Source organism: Sebastes umbrosus, chromosome 22 (assembly GCF_015220745.1).
Source record: "Sebastes umbrosus isolate fSebUmb1 chromosome 22, fSebUmb1.pri, whole genome shotgun sequence".
Taxonomy (NCBI): domain Eukaryota; kingdom Metazoa; phylum Chordata; class Actinopteri; order Perciformes; family Sebastidae; genus Sebastes; species Sebastes umbrosus.
The window spans coordinates 17,346,234-17,369,551 of NC_051290.1; the positions used below are offsets into that span (position 1 = coordinate 17,346,234).

The 23,318-nt window shown below is 39.9% G+C and overlaps 1 protein-coding gene and 1 long non-coding RNA gene across 2 annotated transcripts in view; one reads left to right on the forward strand and one right to left on the reverse strand.

Annotated features, from left to right (window-relative positions):
• Window positions 1–23,318, reverse strand: part of LOC119482014 (phospholipid-transporting ATPase ABCA1-like) — a 191,122-nt gene that overhangs the window by 151,677 nt on the left and 16,127 nt on the right. The window lies entirely within an intron of this gene.
• Window positions 6,382–20,000, forward strand: LOC119482015. Its single transcript, XR_005205350.1, has 3 exons — window positions 6,382–6,646; window positions 17,709–17,715; window positions 19,991–20,000. It is a non-coding gene; the product is annotated as an uncharacterized LOC119482015 (long non-coding RNA).

Sequence of the window (23,318 nt, forward strand, 5' to 3'; positions counted from 1 at the left end):
GACGGACAGACGGACAGACGGACAGAAGGACAGAAGGACAGAAGGACAGACAGACAGACAGACAGACAGACGGACACGGCTGTCACAGGCGTGGTGGCATAGAAATAGTAGCAAAGTGTGAAAACAGATTTCATTGCTTGTTGTGAAAAGAAAGATGAAATAGTTGAGAGCATATTTACGAGTTTGAGTACAAACAATTATGAAATGCAAGGAGGGCTTTTAAATGCTCAAAAACACTCAAAGAATAGAGTTATTAATTCTTAATATTCAATGGCCGAGGTGTGTTACCCAGCTGTGTTTAAAACATGTTGCAGGGCACTACAACTGACAATCTGTGGAGACTTTTGAGATCAGAGTAAGTGTGCAAGGTGGGTCAGGTGGGGATGGGCTTTTTAGCCCCAGGGCAGTCCTGCCAAATGTGCCACCTTTTAACGCTCCATTTCCTCTTTCAGTACAGGTTCCATCATCCCGCTGTGTGTTTACATTATTTACTGCTACTTCATAGATGTTTTATTTACTGTCATAGTCAAAGTTGAGGCTCCCTCACTCACAAATGGCCAAATAAGTGCTCTAATGGGCGCTCAAGGCAATTCAATAATCTATTATGGCATATTGGTGAGACGTAACTGGCTAAGCACAGACTTTCCTGAATAGCATTTTTTTCTGCTAAGCTATCAACTTCCATATTTTTGACATTTACCAGAAATTGCTGTAGTTAGAGTGTACTATCATCACACCACCTCCTCCACAGTAGTTTTTCTTGTCGTGTACTATTCACTATTTGTTTTCGCCTTCACTTCATGGCTTACTTTGAATATCTTTGTATGGAGTTGGCGGTTACGGAATTGTACAAGGGTAAAATGGCCTGGGTCTTTACAAAGAGGCCTAGTACGCATGAACACTCGACTCCATCAAATGCTTGTATAATTGAGTATGTGCTGCATTGGCTCGCACTGCTTTCAAGCCTTGTCTTTTGAAACATGTAATGCGCAAGAGAAGGACAGCTTGGTACCACCTCCACTCTGAAATCACGTCAAGCATGAAGGGTAAACAACATCTCTAAGAATATACTCAACCCATACGTCAAAAAATGTGTGTGTGTGTGTGTGTGTGAGAGTTGTGTTAGTATCCGAAAAAAAGAGATGCGTCTGTAAAAGATGGTGCGTGTGTGTGTGTGTGGGCGAGTGTTGTGGAAAAGCCCAGCTCAAGGACTCTTTTTCAATTCCACATCTAAAGAAAAGATAACAAGTAACAAGAGAGGGGATGGTTGTGATTTGCATTGCAGCCGCATTGTTACAAAACACAATGAACACAGCTTCTCCAGAGAACAAAAACCATACACTGTGAAGAGTGTTTTCCAGATCATCATTTTAATCTACGACTAGGAGCACAGAGAATAATTGAAGTAATAAGTTCTTTTCGCCACTTTTTGGACTTGTTTTTCACAAGAGTGTGGCCATCAGGCGCTGGCATCAGCTTTTCACGGTATCATTAGTTCCAAAGAAAGCCCCGAGAAAGGAGCAAGGAGGGGAGAAAAGGGAGAGAATGTAGTTGATACAAGAAAGGAAAGCAAAGTTGAGAGGATATAAGTGCTGATGCATGCCTGGCGTTTGGGGACCAGGGGCAGCAAAGTGCATTATTTCAGCCCCTAGGATGATCGAAAGAGTACACAGATATTTGTCATACAGCATGAGAGCAGAGGACAGCAGAGAATGCCTGTGACATCCGTTACAAGGGGGCCGCTATAGCCCTCTGAAGGGTATAATGGTCCCTGCGCTCCTTCATTCAATCTGTCTTTTTTTCTCTGTCTAACTCTACCTTTATCATACACAACCTCCCCACAACAGGAAGTCATTCTGTACACTGTAAGAAAGAAGGTTCAAGGATATACTTATGCTATTTGTTTTAATTACAGGTAATACATAAGGATGAACCTCAACACTTTTCCTCTTTGGATGTTCTATTCAGGTTATCGTTTTAAAGTGCGAGCACTTGTTTTTAGTGGATTTTTTCAAACACCGGCATGATCATGCTGGTGATTTAATTGCCGTACAATTTAATCACCAGCATGACCCCTGATCGCGCTGCTTCAGTTCATTGTACAACAATAATCTCAGCTGATTAAATGTTCTAAAACGAGACATTGAGACTGAGGTGTTTTGAATTGTAGTGTATAATCGGGTGCAAAAGATTCTTAAAACTGATAGTTTGGTATTAAATTAGAATATCCCAAACAATGTATTAAGTTTTAAAAAAAAATTGTTATGCAAAGGAAACAAGAGAAAAACAATTTCTACCACATTGTTCAACAACTAAAATTGATTTAAAAAACAGCTTTCTGCAGCTATCCAAACGTATGAAAACTGTTGCACAGCAGATTACTACAGCTCACTGTTAGTTCACATTTAATATTGAACTCAGTATGATGGGTGGAGGTGAACAGTAATTATATAAGTATATATATATATATTAAAAAAAAAAGCAACTGCAGGTTGAATTCAAGGCGGTTACAATGGATTCAAATGGTGACCATGACACAATTGGTGACTAAAGCAACTATCTAAATATCTACAGAAACCTTTCAATCCACCCCGTAAACCACCTCATATACTCAATATCTCCATTTCTATGCTCAATATGTTTTTTTTTTAATTTTCAAAAATGCACTGCTTCCATTTATTGCATGGTGAGTCCGCTTCGACCTCTCCAGTCCATGAGTGGAGAGGTCGAGACTGGACAAATGTGTCAAAAATGCACCATCACATATTGCTTTAATTTTCCATTCATTGCTACAATGTCATATCATGACATTTGTATTGGAGATGCACCATGTGCAAGGATAGTGACACATCTGGCCAACATACACTCCTTTATTATCTTTTGTATATTGTTTTTTTTAATGTATTATTAACCCCAGATGCTGCCTCAACAGCTTACGTTAAAAGCTCTCATCCTGCCGAGTTCAAAACGGATTTGTTGTTCACAATGTAGCACTATCACGGAACTTTTCTATTGTCCCCAGGACAACAGGATGCCTTTAGTATCGAGCCCTGATTCCCGGTACCTGCAGTACTGTAGAAAAATGAGTATGTCATGTTTTCAGAATTTTGGCATCGACTTGGTACCGAAGTATCGGCTCTCATATGAACTGCCCAACCAACAGCCAGCGGTTGCTGCAATAATCTCCTCTGCACTCTACATGACTTGAGTTGTGATACTAAACCTAACTTCTACCGGCTATCAGCACCCTGTTCTCCCTGGAGCACCTCTCTTCCTCGTCCCTGTGCCAGCTCCCACAAACTGATGGGAAAGAAAGTTTACTGACCCAAAGATGGATTTTGATCATCTTTTAGACCCTCACACTGAATTCTCAGCAATATATTATAAATATAAAGTCCTGCTGGAATACAGTACTTTCTTTTGAAGGAAGTTCATCTTATATCTCAGCCACTATCCACAGCCTTGCACAGCAGCAATGCAAGCTTTTAAAATGGCAACAGGGCCAGACTGCTTACACAATACTAATTACCATGAAGGATCTAATGGCCCGACATCAGACATAAATAATAAGTCTCTCCTGACTGTCGCTCTTACGGTGAACTTCCTCATAGAGAACTACATCGAGAGACTATGATGATTACAGATTGTGGTGATTTAATGCTGTGAAAAAACACTTGCAGTGTAAATATGTTAAATATTCTCTCAACTGTGCTCGACTTAAATATTGTCTTAATCCTGGGGACACAGTATGATTGTTTTAATACCAAAACCATATTACTTTTGATTAGTATTTCTATTAGTATTTTATTTTAAAATTAAGTTTGTGAAGGTTCTCAGTCATCCAGGTCATGGTATCCAGGTATGGGTTAAATCAGCAGCAACTGGACTTGGTTTAGATTCTTGAGGACGTTTCACTTCTCATCCAAGAAGCTTCTTCAGTTCTGGCTAAATGGCAGGGGAACCCAGGAACTGAACCTCTGTGGAGTCATTAGCAGGGTTCCCCTGCCATTTAGCCAGAACTGAAGAAGCTTCTTGGATGAGAAGTGAAACGTCTTCAAGAATCTAAACCAAGTCCAGTTGCTGCTGATTTAACCCTTACTCAGATTTTAAAATTAAGTTTCTTTATTGCAGATTTGAACCACATCAGTGTCCACGTCAACAAATAAACACAACAAATAGTGTTGTGCACAGTCAAAAGAAATAACATTTTAATATTTATACTGGTGTGTCTGGTGTTTGCATTCATGTTAGTTTTGAGGATGACAAATAGATTACTCAAAGAAGGATCTTTGTGTGGGTTTTTTTCAGAGCATGGGTGAAAAGGGAGTGTGCTGCTTTTCTTCAAAACTGTTTAATTATTTGCTTATTAAATATATCTTTAATAAAGAGCCTTAAATTAGTAGACTTCAGGTCAGGTTTGTAATTCACGTCCTAAAAGCTTTCTTTTAACAGCCTTTTGTCCTTGTGTGTGAGTGAAAGACAGAAGTACATACTCAGTAAAAGTGTGTACATATACCACATATTGCAGCACAGACCATCAAACTATAATAATGATTAAATTAAGGTGGTGCTAACTAGTATCTAGAATTGGCATCGCTAATATGTAGCTTGTTACATGAAAATAAGTGTGTTTCTACTCCTGTCACTAATTCAACCTTTTTGCAGCAAGTACTCCCTTTAATCGCAGATACTTTAAGCTGCGATATTGGAGTCTGTCAAAATTATATCAGTGATATTAAGTCAGTCATTACACGTAATTAGTTTTGGAGAAGTAATATCTCTAAGCTCTGGTAACTGTGCATCCTGGGGCAACCTGTCAATCACTTTTAGCAGATAATTACTCATTCATTAGAAACAAAATGAAAATGATGAATAAAAAAATTATAGGATAAACGTTAGCACTTAATGAATAATTAAGACATGTCATTCAAGAAGAAATGACTTGGCACATACAGTATACAGTACAAAAAGAGACCATGTTACATCAGTCTATGCTCACTGTAAATCATTAGAGTGATGTTGCTCTTATGTAGTGGCTAAAGTCCACCCTCTTTCTGCTTGTGACTCAGCAAACAAACCGTGAGAATATGAGCATGTTCTAAATTCTTCATATGTAGTCAACTGTAACCAAACTATAACTTAATTTCCTCCCGTTATTGTGTAACACAAAAGGTATCCACTGAAATCCTTCACTTCCTCCCCAGCTTCTTTATTTCCATTTTAAAAGCAGCCGGCCTGGAGACCAGTTTATTAAATGCTTTCAAATAAGATAAGCAGTTCTCACGGCACTCTATTTGATCCACTACAGACAAGACAGGCGGAGGAAAACAGAGACAAGTGTACAGACGCCCGGGCCGGAGCCCGAGCTAGCCTCGGGAGTAGAGAGCAAGCTACAATAACAACAACAGCAGCAGAAAAGAGGCAGCATCACAGAAGGGCCTGGCTACAAAACATGTGTCCTGTTAGAGAAAACAAACTGTCAAAGACAACATACCTCCAAGCTGTTTGGCTTTCACCCATCAGCACATCTCAGCCTAAAGATGGATTTGACCACTTTTAACTGCCGGCCCTTATGAGTCACGTAAAAAGCCACACTTTTACCATCTCTCTTCCTCTCTCTCTCTCTCTCACATGCACTCCCTGCCTGCCTACGTCGCTATCCTCTTTTACCTAGAGTCATAAAGTATGCAAATGACCTCTGCTGTGCCTGTCGTAGCGACTGTAGCCACAGTAATATTGCAGGCAGGAAAGCACACAGGTGGTGTACATTTCACAGCATGTTCCCTTAAGCTTAGGCCTGTAGCGGAGCACATATGTCTACTCCTTGTAGTCTTGTCTGAGTCACCTGATGAGGCGAGGAGGGGTGAACGGGAGCATTGCCCTACATTTCGCTGGCCTTGTTTTTGCAATCGTGGGGCTGTGTAAGTTTGTCTCGCAGGGTGTAAACTTTGAAATGTAGTCACCAGTTGATTGAGCACAAATTATTCATGAGCTAATTAGTCCTAAAACTATTCTTTTTTTTTTTTTTTTAAATAAATGACGCATCAGTTAAAAGAGGTCAGAGACGAGATAGGATCATGGGAAGTCTATTTATTTACTGTGAGAAAGCCGAGCTGAAAATGTTGATGATGTTGTTGATGATCAACTGAATGTGTCACATGGGGGGGGGAGCAGCTAAGTGCAGTGACTGTAGGGTTTTATAGCAACTATATAATTTGGTTACAAGGGGGCTAAGAGTTTATTATGCTAGGTGATAAAGAATAATACCAAAGCTGCACAGGGAGGACATAATTATTTAGATGAGATGGGTGTTTAGACAGGGAATAAACAGGGATGCCTCACACTGGATATTTCTGTGTTCATTAGGGGCGGTTATGGCTCAGAGGTAGAGCATGGTCGTCCACCAATCACGTGTCCAATCACATGTCGAAGTACCCTTGAGCAAGACACATAACTCCAAGTAGCTCCCCAAGGCTGTGCCATCGGTGTCCGAATGAGTATTTAGATTAGATCCTTGCAGCATGGCAGCCTCTGCCATCAGTGTATGAATATGTGTGTGAATGGGTGAATGCTGACATGTAGTGTAAAGCGCTTTGAGTGGTCGGAAGACTAGAAAAGCGCTATATAAATGTAAGTCCATTTACCAGTTACATTACCATTCATTAGTATGTAATTAATTAATATGTCCCTCGAAAACATCTTTTTTTCCCTTTCAGGCCAAAGCTAAAGCAGGGCTATTACATAAAGTTCTGCAATCTATCATTCCCATTAAAATACATTTCATTAAGATTCCTGAAATTGATGTGAAGATACAGTTTGAAAGACCAATTCAAGATTTCCCAATTACTGAATGAGATGTGAAAATACCAGCCAGATCTTGAAATAACAGTACAGTGTGCCAATAAATAACTCTAAAAGCACATGAAATTTTTGTCATTATTATGATCAAACTCTCTCCAAAACTTCAAGAGAAAACTTTTCTGTCCCTCCCGATCACTGAATGGTTACTGTGACTTGTCCATGAGGTGTAGGTCCACACTCTCCATTAGTTACACACACTCACACTCATGGAACCCAGGTGAAACCTCAACTGCCCAAAAGTAATTGCTTCGACTAATGAAGTGCTGCCGCTCGAAGGTGCCAGCACGGTGGAGTACACCTGCTGTTCTCAGGTCAGTAAACCCTGTATTAGTCTAGCCATACTAATGAAAAACAAGGCGCACATTTGCAACAGCACTACGTCGTAATTTGTTCCTTGCATACCTTAAGGAACAAATGATAATGGGAACACAAGCTGGACCTGGCGAGAAGAAATGAGCAGGGGCCACAAAACTGAGGAGCTGGATGAGCATACGGTAAAGTAAAGCAAAAATCAAATATTCAGTGAAGCAAATAGTTAATTTAATAGTTGCAATCTCTGACTAGCTCCACATCAGTACATTATTTACTGTCTTTGGGATGTCTGCGTAGAAAGATGGGCAAATGATGTATTATTCTAAAGAGGAAAGCGAAAAACTGAAATAATTCACAAGCTCCCGATACTGGATCAAGTGATCGATAATAGATGCACATTAAAATGATACAGGGCACCTGGATTAAATTCGTCATCCACTAAAAAAAAAAGTGAGATTTGTAAAATAAAAGCATGGAGAAAAGCTGTCTCAACCAGCTTATTCTACATTGTACTATACTTACTTTAATCACACAGCTACAAGAGTAGCCACTGGTGCTCCACCTTTAACACCCTCCCCACCATCCCACCACTCAAATCATTATAGAGCTCTAATGTTTGCTGTGATCTGCAGAAGTAAAAATATTCCTGACCACACAAGCTAGTGGAAGTAGTAACAAGCTTATTTGCAATCCTTGCTGATTTTTATTGCCTGCTCAGGGGAACTCAAGTACAGAAAAGTTCACTGACTGACTTATTTATGTGCATCAGAGTTCAAGCTGGCACTATTACTTGGCTAGACCCTTGTATGCTTTCATTTCAATCAATTTCAAAACAAGAAAAATGATTCACGGATGAATACCCAAGCAAGGGTAGCCAATATCAAGGGCTGCTCACTGAGAACAAGCCATATCAAACATCACAGAGATCTCTCAAGAGAGTCGGAGCTAGATAGCTAGATGGTGTTCTTCTGCCCCTCACTTTCTACAATTTCTCCATCCCCGTTGATGAGGTGAGAAGTAAACACACAGGTGCTTGTTAACCATGTTCATCTGGACAGCTGATGGACACTGGCCAGAGATAAACATTCAACAGCCCTATAGGGTCGCAGCTGGCATTTTTGGTTTGCCATTCTGTGTTATGTCTCTGCCTCTGAGCAGGTTTGAGTTGTCCTGGGGAAAAGAAAACCAGAAAAGTTGAGGAAAACAAATAACAGCCTTCCTCGACAGATGCTGTTGCCTCTTCCTGACTGCCGGCCATGGGTACAATTGTGTTTGTTTTGACTTCAGCCAGCACAGCCCACACAGACTGTGCAGAGGCAGAACACTTTTTTTCTTTTTAAAACTTATGTAGTCTATTTTGACATCACGATTGCATGGGCTGCAGTGAGAACACGGTGTGAAGAAAAACAACACCTTGAAATTTGGACTCGCAAGGCCATCAGATTAAAGCAGAAGAGCTGTTACATTACTTCAAAGCCAATTCTATAAAAATTATTTTTTGATATGAAAAATAAAAAGCCTGATATTCAACATTCAAGGTTGATCAAGACGGAAAAAAAGGACTTGACCACCACCGGAGAAATCTAGTTTCAATCCATGATAGTGCTGCATCCAGCTACATTTAACAACAAATAAGATATACACTCACATCACAATGACTGGTATAGCTGCTGTGAATAGGTAAAACTGCAATAATGAGAGGGAAATAAAGAAACATCTTGAAAAAGTAATCGCAAATTTGGATTGACAATAGTGGTTTGTGGACGTTGAAATCTTGCAAAGAATTGATGTTGTTTTGTTCTGCCGCCACCTCATTTGACAGGTGAGATCTGATTTGTTGTGGTAACACTGCTGGAAGGAAGTTGCATTCTTTAAGTCTGCAAAGAGCCATACAATTTCCCATCTATAGTGACAAATCCAAAATGCTTCCACACATTGCTTTTTCAGACAGCTCAGTGTCATGATTATCCATTCATCACGGCTCGCTGGTTTACTTCATTTTGCATTAACGTAGCGAACAGCAATAGCCTAGTTTACTGAGGGTAGCAGGGCATGCAGTAGATTAAAGTAACAGTGCAATTTAAGAATGCTCCTCACTGAACCAATAGCCTGGTGCACTTACACACTGCCATTGGATTTTGAGCATGGAAGTTCATTATTGACTGTGAGATGTGGTTAAAGTTCCAAAAAAGCTTGGAAGTGAGTGGGGATTATTTTGTCACACATACTGTGAATTTTGAATTTCACCAGATCATTACAGATATTCATTCGTTTCAAACGGTAGTTCAAATTGTCAATGAAAAGTGACAGCCCTGCATGGCATATCCTTACAGGATCACATCCTTGTCACTGCACTAGTTGCTCTTGCCGGTTAAGTCTGGTCATCTACACAATGGGGTCATGACCGGCGGGGCAAGTGTCAACTTCAGCACATATTGCGCTGACAACTGAAAATAATCAGCTAAGGACTCCATGTGTATCGGAAGAAGCACGCGGTTGCCTGCACCCCCTCCGGGCCAACAGTGGGTGTTAGCAGCGACACGGAATGCAGTGTTTGGGAAATTGGCCCTACCAAATTAGAAAGGTAAAAATATGATTTTCCTCCTTTGTGCATGTGGACAGCCCGTGAAAAATGGGCTAATAGTCCTCCAGGCCACAGCCAGGTGTGACACCTGCTGCCACACTGGCATACAGCACCACGGAAACAACGGTGCCAACACAGCTATTTGCCAGCATATTGATGGGGCCAAAGTCAGAAATGGAATCATCTGCAGTGGTTGGTGCTGCTCCATCAGCTTGGATGGCTGGAGCACTCACTTGTATTGGTGAAGATTTTCATCTGACTGAAAGGTTGTTAACAACTAATTTGGAGCCCTGGGTGCAATTTGGACTAAATCTGAGTGTGTTATCAGTGGCTGCGTTGGATGATATTGACATGTGTTACACAGATGGCCTTGATGCCAACCTTGACTTAAGCAAGAGGCGGTGCTGTATGTTTTAGCATTCATTTTACATTGATTAAGCACATTACAGTTTCTCTTTATTGCCCTAAGTTTAAGCAAAATGCTCAGTAACCCTACATGTTACCCTTTTGGTGGAATATGAATTAATAGTTTTATGTTTTTCCAAGGATAACTGATTTACAAATCATCAGGGATGGTTTGTAACCATAGGGTAACTCACTCCCTTTTTGTGTTTTTCAATACAGGTCAGACAATGATATTGTTCCAAACTTTTAACTCTGAAGAAATATCTTTCCCAAATGTAACACATCATGCTGTTTTACAGTCTCCATTTTCAAAGCAGGGAAAAGGCAGTTGAACATTTGCAACAAAGATAAAAGCAGCACTAATGAGAATTTCTGTTTTTTTTTTTATCTGTATCCCTCATGGAAATATAAACTATGCTTCACTGTGGAATGCATGTCTGTGTTATCTATAAATACCTATTTTTCAGTCTCAAAAGCTAAGTTTAAACAAACAGGTAACTCAACAAGAAGAACCGCGATAAGTACAACAAGGTTAAATTTACATTTAAATACAAACGACAAACAGGTTTCATGGAGTTAGTGAGAACATTTGACAGGGCATATCAAGCTCTCGTTTTCACCGGAATGAAAACCGCATGTGGTTGCTAATCTCTCACTCATTCACCTGACAGTCAGTCGCCAGAAAGCAAACACGCATCCTGTTTATTGATGTTATATTTGCTGATGTATTATCACTCTTTATTGTGCTTACAAGTTTTACACCATAGACACATAAAGATAATATGATGACTCCGTGCATTAATACTAACACTGCAAACTTTTTAAAAGCCAATTTACTTTTGTACACTCATCCTTGAACTTTGAACCTAACCTTGAGGCTTATCTGAATTGTCCACACAGTGTCTCACTATGATGTAACCAATAGATGCAGGTGTTTATACATCTGTGCGTGTTTCTCTATCCCAGATTCTGTTTTCAAAACACTAATCATAAAGAGCTTCCCTTAACAAGCCTTGTATGCTCCCAGCAGGTGAGATCTCAGGCCTGTAAGACTTGCCCCACACAAAAAATTCTCTTTCCATTTATAGGCTCAGCTTGACCGTTCCATAAGTCATTATCTGGGAGAGTCACACAGATTCTGGCATCATCTTGACTGATGGATGGCCCTGGAAATCTTTTCCTGTGAATAAGTTTAAGCCTCAATCTGTTGGAGAGCAGCTGCAGAGTGGCCAATTTCTTTTCTTCAAATATGCATGGCAAAAAAATAAGCAGATATGTGAAAAGTATCTGCCAACTGGGGCGAAGTCAAGTGACCTGAGCCCTAAATTTGCCCTAGCATGATCGAGCGTTCTGATTCCGCACTGGCAATGTGGGTGGTTTATTGGTTGTAAGCAGATTTTTTCTTGCTTGCACCGATGCAGTACATTGACTTTTGGTTCAGAAAAAGTTAGAAAAGAAATGGATCAATTTGTAACATATTTGCAAGAAATACTTTAAGAGATAAATAAACTTTGTAAAAAGTTTTTTTGTTGTTTTTAGTTTGGCATTCATATTTCGAGTTGTTTGGTGGTTAAGAGACCGCAGTGGGAGTGCTTAGCCTCCCTTTGAATTCTGAAAAGACAGATGGGGTTTGTCTGCTGATCTGAGATCAAATAGATAAACAGAAGAACCCAATATATAAACTTGGGTAGCTGTTTGCTTTAGAGGTGATTAATAAAAGTTAAACTTTTCAAAAGCCTTGTTGCTGCATTCTGAACTAGCTGCAGGGAATGAACAGTTTGGAATACAGAGATCTTCAAAACTTAATCCAACTTTTAATATAAGAAAAGTTACTTTTTCCCTGTCAAAACTGAGCAAATATAGTTATTTTTATAAATATGTCACTATATTGAGACCCAAAAGTTGGAGCACACCCTCCCGTCCCCCTCCACGCGACACTGAAGAGGCGTGTCAGCCAAGACAGCCCAACAATGTCCAGAGCCTTCACTATCTCAGGGCGAACCTCATCCACCCCCGGCACCTTGCCGCTGACGCACTTTTTGATTACCTCAATGACCTCTGCAAAGGATATGAACAAGCCTTCCCCCAAGTCTTCAAACTCTGCCTCCTCTACGGAGGACGTATTGGTCAGGTTCAGGAGTTCCTCAAAGTGCTCTTTCCACCACTGGACGATATCCCCAGTCCGGGTCAGCAGTTCTCCTCCCCTGCTGAACGCAGTCTGAGTCCAGCCCTGCTTTCCCTTTGTGAGTTGTCTAACGGCTTGCCAGAATTTCCTTGAGGCCAACCGAAAGTCCTTTTCCATGGTCTCCCCAATTCCTCCCACACCCGGGTTCTTGCTTTAGCGACTGCCACAGTTGCTGCCCTTCTGCCCAACTGGTACATGTCTGCTGTTTCCAGGCACCCCCGGGCCAACCAAGCCCGAAAGCCCTCCTTCTTCATCTTGACAGCCTCTTTTACCGCTGGCGTCCACCATCAAGTTCTTAGGTTGCTGCCACGACCGGCACCGACGACCTTCCGACCACAACTCCTAGCAGCAGCTTCCACAATGGAAGCTTTGAACACGGCCCACTCAGATTCCATGTCCCCAGCCTCCCCCGGGATGCACGAGAAATCCTTCCGGAGGTGGGAGTTAAAGACCTTGTGGACAGGGGCCACAGCCAGACGTTCCAAGTTCATCCTCACTACATGTTTGGGTTTTCCAGGTCTGTCCGGCAGCCTCCCCCTCCATCTGATCCAACTCACCACCAGGTGGTGATCAGTTGACAGCTCTGCTCCGCTCTTCACCAGAGTGTCCAAGACATACGGCCCCAGATCTGATGATACGACCATAAAGACAATCATCGATCGTTGGCCTAGGGTGTTCTGGTACCAAGTAAACCTATGAACCACACTATGCTCGAACATGGTGTTTGTTATGGCCAATCCATGACTAGCACAGGAGTTCAACAACAACGCACCACTCGGGTTCAGATCAGGCAGGCCGTTCCTCTTAGTCACCCCCCTCCAGGTTTCCCCATTGTTGCCCACGTGAGCATTGAAGTCCATCAGCAGAACTAGAGTACCCAGCCGGCGCCCTTTTCAGGATGCCAGCCAGAGAGAGGGATATAGTGACAGTTTTATAAAAATACATTTTCATCATATTTGCTCAAGGTTACCAGCGGCAGCTTTAAAGATTTAGTCTTGATGAAAACAAGACAAACATTCAAACCGGAATCAAAGACAACATCCAAGTTCTTGGAGTTCGTTTGACATTTCTGGCAAAATGTTGAGAATTTGATGGATAATAGAGAACGCAGTTAGAGGGACAAAGAAAAAAAATACACTGTAAAAAGTTCTGAGACTTCAAAACTTCCAGCTTTCATTTGTAAATAGACTTGACTAGCAAGTGCAAAAGTATGTTACGGTGAACATATTGTTGCCGCGAACGTACACATCTTTAACAGATCAAATCAACAACTCTATTGCTGTAATCTGTTAAATCTATTACTCTAGTGTGTGGCCAGTTTGAGTTAGGGCCCAGACAATTCTGGCTCTGCTGTGGAAGACATAATCATTTTGTCTAGCCTGTTGATATCCTGTTCATCAGCCTCTGGAATCATTCCTTCAGCTCCACAGAAGTTGTAAATAACGGGAAATATATCTTGGATTTACTTAAATCGCTAAACACACCGTGTTTGTATGCTATATATTTGTGGGAAGCTGTGTCTTCATTGCTGTCATGGTTTTTATATAGCACATTTAGGTGATTATTATTGTTATGATCATCATCAAATATCAGTCAAGCCATATGTATTATTATTATTACATGTAACAAAGCATATAGTATAGAACAGACAGTACCACTGAAAGGTGGAGGCGCACAACACATTTTTAATCTAGTGCTAATGATGTTCTAATATTGTGACTGTGTTAGAAAGGTGTTAATTTAAATCTATGTAATGTTGAGGCTGTTATTCAAGGTTTTCAAATCAGATCAAGGTAGAAGATCGTTCATCATCAACCCCTATACACAACATTAGGCCTCAAGAAAGACACACACAGAGGTGATTCAACACCTTCCAGTGTTCTATACATTATAAGCTTCACAGGGGTGGCACTTATTGCATGGCTGTTATATTGGATTGCATTATTTTGTGCTGATGTTCCAGTAATGTCCGCCCCCCTGCATGTCTACCTCCAGTGACAATAATATGAAAGTGCTTGCAAATCATTTCTTTACAAGGCAAAATAAAAATAACAACTGATTGCGTATTGATTACTGCCAACTGAAACAATTAGAGGAAGGCATCTTGTCCCTGATCTCTCTGCAATGTGCTCGGATCTCTTTGTGACTTGTAAAGATAACTGAATCCTTTGAGCGTGTTTTCAAAAGGATCATATGAATTTGAAAAGGAGGATAAGGTCACTGGCCTTTTTGCAATCCAAACCCTTATTAAATGTATGAATGGTGTTAGGCATGCATTGAAGCATGCCTTAACAGAGGAAACTGACAAAAGTTTTCCACATCACATCAGCACACAAAGGCATGTCTTGGTCTATGGAAGTAATTATTTGCAGTGAATGGCCAAACGTCTGAAGGTTTGAAGAAGAATGGCCTGAGTGATGCTTATATCTGGTGTCTCAAAGAGATCAACCAGTGTTTTGTTCAAATAAATCTCACCTGGATAATGAAAAAAACTGTCTTTGACATATTGTCAGCTGTCACTGTTAGTCGATGAGGGAAGACATGTAGCTTATAAGATACAAAACTAAAAGCTCTCAACTATTGCAAATATCAAAAGGTGCACACTGAGGAATAGAAGGTAATGGAATTTCAGTCTTCTATCGGTTAGGGACACATCACACATCGACTCGTTTGTAGCTACTATCTTTCTTCCAGTTTGTTCCCATCTATTGTGTGAGTGCCTTTGTTCAATATCTAATTATGTTATCAAAACTGATATAAATAGGAGTACTGGGCTTGGAATATGGGACACCATGTTGAGAGCAGAAAAAGGGATAGTCTGATTATTGACACAAAAATACATTTAGGTTTTCCCGTTATTCAGCATAAAAGTACTCACAAGTGGACGATTCACGAGACTCTATTCTGATGATATTGAATCAGGATGCATTTTAAGGGCAAAATCTATTAAGGGGCTTATTTATCTACACTGTACACAACTTTGAAATTGATATTATTTATCATACTGTAAAGCCTTCAAAGTGAATTAGTGTTTTAATTTGGTGAGTAGTGCGCTATGCCCACTGTTTATGGTTCCATGTCAAAGAAAATGGCAGAGTGCTAATGGTAGGCCATGTTCCCAGAGTAAGCACTCCACCAACTCAGACACAAATGGACATGTATTAATGTCAATTAGTACAACCGCCAAAATCTGCTGTCAACCTGCTTCTTATTGCTTTCAGAAGTGAGGTGGTGCTCTTCATTAAACAAATTATTTAACATTTCAGTGGGCATGTTTTATTTTAATGCTGTCAAAGAAAAGAAAATGAGTTAAAAAAAAAAAAGGTGTGGTGGTGGGAAGAGGAAAAATACAGTTAACATCTAGAGCGATTACAATGAAGGCTTATGAGCCAGGTTTATTATACTTTCATGCATTTTGTTGTATTAGCTGCTTACACTGAGAGAAAAAGGTGAAAAAAATGTGAGGACACCTTTAAAGAAGCTTCAGTCATGTTTAAGACCTACACTTTCAATTAGCCACACAAAACAAGTACAGGACAGTTAACTATTTGCAAAAATCTCTACAACAAATACTGTAGCAATTTTACATGTTGGCGCCATGTGTGCTAATTTGTACAAACATTGTTCTACATATTGTTGGATAATGCACCTCAACTAACATGAATTTTAAAGCTGAAGTTGGCGAGATTGGAGCAAATATGATTAAAGAAAGTTATTTTTATATAACAGTCGCTATATCGTGACAGTAATACATGAAACAGGTAACCTGAAAAAAATCATGTGCCTTTGTGTCCTCCGGTGCTCCTAACAAAATCTGCAAGATTTCACAGACCGGAGGAAAACAAGCAGTAAGAGCTGATCTGATGTCTGCTGTCCAGCTGTTCTCTATGAGAGCAGGCTGTCAATCACTCACGAACTCTGACCAAACGGTCAAACTAGGCAGCGCTGTTCAAATATGAATCAATATTATGTTACGTTAATGCCTATTTCTTGCCTCAAACGTTTGCAGAATCATCTTGTAGTGTACTGTTTAGATGTAAAATTAGAAAGTTTGTGAAGCCGCCGCCATTGGGAAATCTGGTGAAGGAACACATGACGGAGCACAGCCAATAGGAACGTTTTCTCTCTGAAATGACCTGCGATTGGTCAAAGTCTCCCGTTACGGGCTTGATTTTTTAAAGCCTGAAAACAGAGCCATGATGAGGTGCAGAAGTCTAGTTTTCTCTCAGAACACTTGAATTACAATATGCTGAAAGGTTATTATGGAATTTTTGCCAAATGATGCCAAAAATATACTGCCTACTGCCACTTTCTCTAAGCACATCCAGTGCATTATAGAAGGCATCTTGTGCCACATTGACATGACAGCAGTGTAATAATCTATGGCATTTAATTATATTTTCATGTGCATAAGGAAATGAAATGTGTTCTTAAGTATCATAAATACTGTGAGTGAACCAATTTCAAGTTGTAGCAAAGAAGCGATTATAAAAGAAGATGATATCCAGAGTTTTCTTTCCTCACAGCAGCAGCTGAAGTTGTTGTAGTTTATTCTTTTGGAGGCTGCTTGGGCTATTAAGTTTAGCCTTGATAAGGGTCACATGATAAAGACTATCAAAAGGAGGAATTCAGTGATCTGGTGATTGGGATAAAATATGTTTTTTGTTTGATTTCTTTTACATTCATTCCATTCCTTGCCGGGCATGAACTTCGCAATGTGTCAGAAAAGGAAACACAACAAAGGTGTTAAAAATTCAATTTCTGCTCAGAGCCAAGCGATTTAAAAATCATTTCATTTTCAAGCCTTTTTGGCCGTTGGACTGTTACAGCGTTATCAGCCTTATTTTTGTGAGGTTTACGAGAGATTCATTCCTTCATAAATCTCTGTGAGATAATAATCCCCACCATTCCCCTTGGAAGATCACACCCTACATGCTCACTACAAACAAACAAATCCCAGTCATTTTTATTAGTCACCCTAAAGTTTCAACTTTAAGTCAAGCCAAATGCCTACAGGATAAAAAATAAACCAAAACAGGTGTAGCATGTGAGTAAAATAGGAATTAAATGAGCAGTAAAAAACCTGATGTTTCTATTACTTGGCCATTTGTCTTTGGCACCCTCAGACTTTCAGCAGAATGTCATCTCAAGTCAGATTAATGTCATGTCATTTTGGGCGTTTCATGGGGTTAGTGAAGAAGTGTTGTCAACTTGCAGCATTTTTAGCAGTGCTGCTGTTATGGTGGGTAGAAAAAAGCCTTATTTATCCTGAACACGTTATTTTTAGTGCGTATAGACATGGCATGTTTCCATACAGGAAACTGCTGTCTTACTCCGATATGTGAACCAAGATTTGTTAAGGTTCACTGTGTAAAATGGGACTAGGGAAGCAGTGCAAGAGAGCTGGAATTCAAATAAGCTGTTAACTCATCACAAAATGCAACCATCCTATATATGTGGCCCAACCTATTCTTTACACAACAGGGCAAGGGTAACTCAAACACAGATGTTATAAATTGATCTCAGTGTGATGTTACAGCCTTGAGCTCTAGCTGGGAATATAGGAAATTGACTTGTATCTCTTCATGCTGTATTTGAGAACAAGAGGTTGCTCCGATTCACCTCACTGCATGAGGGAAAAAAGAGTCGATAAAAGGTGGATAAACTGGCTGCAGGATATTTGCACTAGCTGCATCCGTCTCTTAATAAAGACCAACACTGGAACACACTGTTTGCAGTAGCAGCATCTGCATGCATGGCACTTTCCCTACGTTTCACAGTACAGTACTTTCCTAGCCGTGTACTAGTGACTTCAAAAGGTAAAGATAAGTCATTCCCTGTCGTGTAAATATATGGTATATCTGCAATGCACCACAGCTCTATACTGCACCAGACAAAGAAGAGATAAAGCTTTACACCATCTAGAAGAAGGGCTTTTCACTAATTTACTTTAAATAGTTGTTACAGAACAGCATCACTCTATTCATGTAGATGATTGTATTGTCTAATGCTAAGCTACAAAATATCTTTGACAAGTTGGTAAACTACCATAAAGTATAAAGCAAAAGGTCATCACAATCTATTGTTATCTTCCATTAGACACTCTTACAAAGCTTCTTTCTTGACATATTTTTATCTGGTCTTTCAAACTGTAAAGCTCTGGGTGACAATGGATTTCTAAAAAGGTTTGACCTTGGATTCACACCTTCGAGTGCAGACGGCTCTGGCAGATCCAAATTGCTCTGTTCAAAGTCTGATTGGCATTTCAAAAAACAGTCCATCGATTTGCCCAGGTTATTTCCTCCACTGTGACACTCTCCTCAGGCTGTTATCCCAGCAGGAAGTTGACTAGCGGCTCAGTGTAAGAGCAGGCAGCATGAGCTGGCTAAAACCACCGCGTTTACAAGCCATGGTTGAACTAAAACAGCAGTAGTGGACAGACGCTGAACAAGACATAAAGCTGTATACAAACACACAGGCTGAACAGCACATCTTTATCCGCAACGATCAAGGGGCTTTTCAAAAAAAAGAAAAAGAAAATCAGGAAGTGCCAGAATGCCAAAGTCACATAATGTCAATAAATGCAATGTGTTGAAACTCTTTAGACACCAATGTTGCCCAGCCTGTGTATCTTCAGGAATCCCTGACTGATAATATATCTGTTGTGGCAGTATGGCCTTGGTATACACGAGGGTTTCCAACAATGAGTAATGATGCTGTCGCATCTCCCACAGGATATGGACAGCACTTTATCTATGAAGCCTGGAATCGGTCTTGTCTACCCTCGATTTTAGCAATATGGTCATCTTTGTCTACTGGCTGTCTTACAAAAAGGGTTATAATTTGGTATGAGTCATTATGCAACAATGTGCATGCTACACTATACAAAAACTATTTTTTTGTATCAGCGGTATGACTGTAAAGATCACAGACACCTAAAACATAGTAGTAAACATTAGTAGTGCTATCAGTGATGTCAACAGTTAACTGTTAATCGGTTAACTACAGACAATATTTTTGACTGGTTACGCATGTTAATTAACATGGGCGACAAAAGGAAGCTTCAGCGTCCATGTTAACCAACTGGGCTCTGAGGAGCCAGGCCAGGTGTGTCCAGCTATGTCGCTCTCAGAGCGATTCAAGAGCAGGCAAGAAAGCAGACAAATGAGTATAGAAAACATTTCAATCCAGAATCGATGCGTAATCTGATCAGCTCTTCTAATTCTGATTGGCTTTTATAGAAACCGGCAATCAAGGCTGTACCCAACGGTACCTTTTTTTGGTACTTTGTTCCTTCTGTTATAACAAAAATATAATTTCAGATGTAAAAATAAGTCATGACTTTTCAATTACAACATTGATATTTATTTAAAACATTTTGTTAGTTATTTAGAACATTTTAAACACCACACAAAATAAAATCCCTCCCTCTTCTCCCCTCCCAAACCTGTCAACTAACCTGTCAAAAATATTCTCTGTGGTTAACCGATTAACAGTTAACTGTTGACATCACTGATAGCACTACTAGTGGTCAAAAACTCAACAGCGTACCTTCAACCTCACATTAAGACTGACCAGCTGTCAGTCTTAATGTGAATTGGTACTCAGCAGTACCGACGTAATTCTGTAGATACCCTTAAAAGTACAGACTTCGGTACCCAACCCTACTACCGATCAAACTATATAGGCCGATAACGATCGGTGGCTGATCCATCAGAGCAGCCTTAACGATAACCTGATCAAAATGAGGCAAAGAACTTCAGCAAAGCCAACAAAATAAAATAAATAGCAAAACATTTTTCAACACAAAACATTAAAATTTCAGCACGTCTAAATGGAATAGCGCTTCAAAATGCGGCGCCAAAGCTCAATGACTGAATGGAGCGCCGGACTTAAAGGAAAGTGCCTCTTGTGTTTCATGGAAATTTGCGTTTTGTCTTAAAAATATACTGGTTAGTTACCGGTCAATGGGTGTCAGGTTATTGAAAGCAAAATTAACCAAAACTGACATCCTTAAATGCTATGGAGCAATGTGTCATTTAACATTTAATTTAAATGACACACTTTTTTGGAAGCCATAATGGATTTCTAATTGATAGTACATATAAATTTGTATATACCCATTCATAACTGTACCCTGTTATAACTGACTAATCTAAAGCAATAGCCATTGCTGTTGTGTTTTGGAAACTAAAGAGCCTCCACATTTATCCTCCTGTTGCCGTGTTATTGCCTACAACAAGGGCAGACCAAAGAGAAGCATTTACCTGGAGTTTGAGTTTCCAGAATGCTGTGTTCAAATCCAAACCAAAATGAACCCTTCATCCACATCTCTTCACAGTAAAGCCGCTGGCCTGACAAAAATATTTAGCCCTGCCACTCTCTCGATATTGGATATGTCACCCTCCATTGCCTGCACCATGGACCAATGTCAAACTCATTTTGCCTGTGGTGATTTTCTGTACCATGAACAGCACAATAGCTTTCTAGGAGATGATGGTGTCATTGAGAAGAATTTAAAAAAAGGTAAATACATAGTTGGCTCAAAGGGTGCAATCTCTGAAACTGCAATGCCATAGAGATGTAAAGTGGCTTGTGACTATAATCCAAATATATGTATTGCTTTACAAACAACCAGACAACTTTTATTGTCATTGTTGGTTCTATATTGAGTTTGGCGACCTCACGTAATTCCCAGCACAGCTTCACTTAAATTCAACCTGTGCAGAGGTCTAATCAGCAAGAATAGTTGAAAACACCCGTGTGGGTGTGCAAGGCTGGTCAAAAGCAATTTAACATGCACTAAAACATCTTTTCATCTTCATTACCAATTACCCATTTTCTGTTTGCATACACTGTTATCCTTTCAGCATTACCAGAGCAAAAAAATTTAAAAAAAAATCAAGGACTATGTAGCCAAGCTGGCAAGATTCAAGGACTGACAGGCAGAAGAAGGAGGGAATTATACCGCCAACACAGTGACAACCAATTTGGCAAAACAACCACTGCCTGGCTGCAGCAATATGATATTTTACCAGGGGAAGGGAACTTTACATGAAATGTCAGGGCAAACATTGAGTGTGACAGGCTGACCATTGAGGTAATCCATTACTGGGCTCTGATAATGGTGCCACTCATGGAGCCTCCAGAATCTCTCTGCAAGCCTCCCTCAACACCCTTGGGGTTCGGGGGTGGTGGTATGACTGTGAATGATGCGAGTGATGACTGTGAAGATGAATGACTGTTAGCGGAGCCAAGCTTGAGCCGCGGAGAGCACGCTGAGACTTAATACACCACCTTCAAATATGTCTCCCAAGTCCAAGAGCCAAGATCAACCCATCTGCTTCGGTTATTGTGCCATCGGGTGCAGCATTGTTGTAAAGGCTTCTGCAGAGGGATGTGCAAATTGACTGTAATTTCATTGTGATAATACCTAGTTAAATAAAGATATATAAAGAGAAGCAGCCTGGCAACACTGTCATGAGGAATTCATCGAGCACTGTTTTGGAGCATTCATTAAACTTAAGCCAATTTATTTAAATGAAATTAAATAAACTAAGATAGTGGATTGAAATTAGGTCATCCATAGAGTATAGCACCAGAAGTATGATGTCGCTTCTCTCGCCATTATGCGTTCATACAGAGCGTCTCTGTCATTTCAAGAGATGAAACAAATCAAGAATAAATTAAGCATGAAGCTTTTTAAAGCCATCGGTTACATTACTGCAAGGACTGCAGCTTCAGAGGTGGCCAAGCAATCTATTACAACAGCTCTGCCCCACACCGACTAAATCAAATATACTGTATATGAAATCCAGCTCCCAACTGCACTCGGTTAAAAATTAAATGGGATGTCCATTATACCCAAAATTTATGAGGATGCAATGTCTTAAGTCCACACAAGTGTCAGCCTCCCTCTTTCTGTCATTCAAACATCCACTTCTATACAAGATTTAATCATACACAAAAAGGATCCTGTTGCTGTGTGATGAATAAAAGGTCAAACCACAGAGAATAATCTATTGCCATGTTGCAACTCAAAGTGAAATGACAATTATAGCCACAGGTAGCTCTGTGGGCAGTAAAGAGGAACATGGATATGTTTGATAACTGAATATTCAACTGAGGCTGAAATCTGTATTTGAGGTACTGTCGGATGACTAAGACTGAGCTTAAAAATGTTACACATATTTAAACTCTTTAAAGCTAACAGTTGCCTTTATCTGTTAGAAAAGCATATTCATTCTTTTAAACTAGGCAACAATTCAATACCTGTGTCAAAAAGCCCTGCACCTTGAACTCTAATATCTATCAATGTTATATATGCTATTATATAACTCATTGCTTTTCTCGTTTACAGAACAGGCTCATAGGCTGATGAGGCTAAGGAGCCCTGGTGGGCACCAACTATGCAGTTGCAACATTCAGGTCTGGTTGGGAACCTCTTTTGCATGTCATCATGCTTTCTACTATCACACTCTGAGAATGGTATAACATCTATCAATAATTGGACAGGTTACAGCGGTGGTGAATAGTAACTAAGTAAATTGAATTAGTTAAATCAAAGCAATTGAGGTAAAATTAGAGGTACATATACTTTAATTTCCATTTCATGCTACTTTACACTCCTGCTACACTACATTTCAAAGGGAATTATTGCACTTTTTACTCCACTACATTCATTTGACAGCTATAGTTACTAGTTACTCAGCAACATTTTATGATTAGTTTATAAAATAAGAGGCATTTTTACATGTTAAACTACATCTTAACTACCTACAATATTAAATGCTGTTCAGACATTAATGCAACCTTTATAATGATCAACAAATAATGATATACGTATAATATCACTCAAGGGCCATTTTTGCTTTTAGTTTTGATCCTTTATGTACATTTAGTTGATAATATTAATGGTAATTAAGATTCGGAATGCACAACTTTTGCATGGACTATTTACAATAGACTATG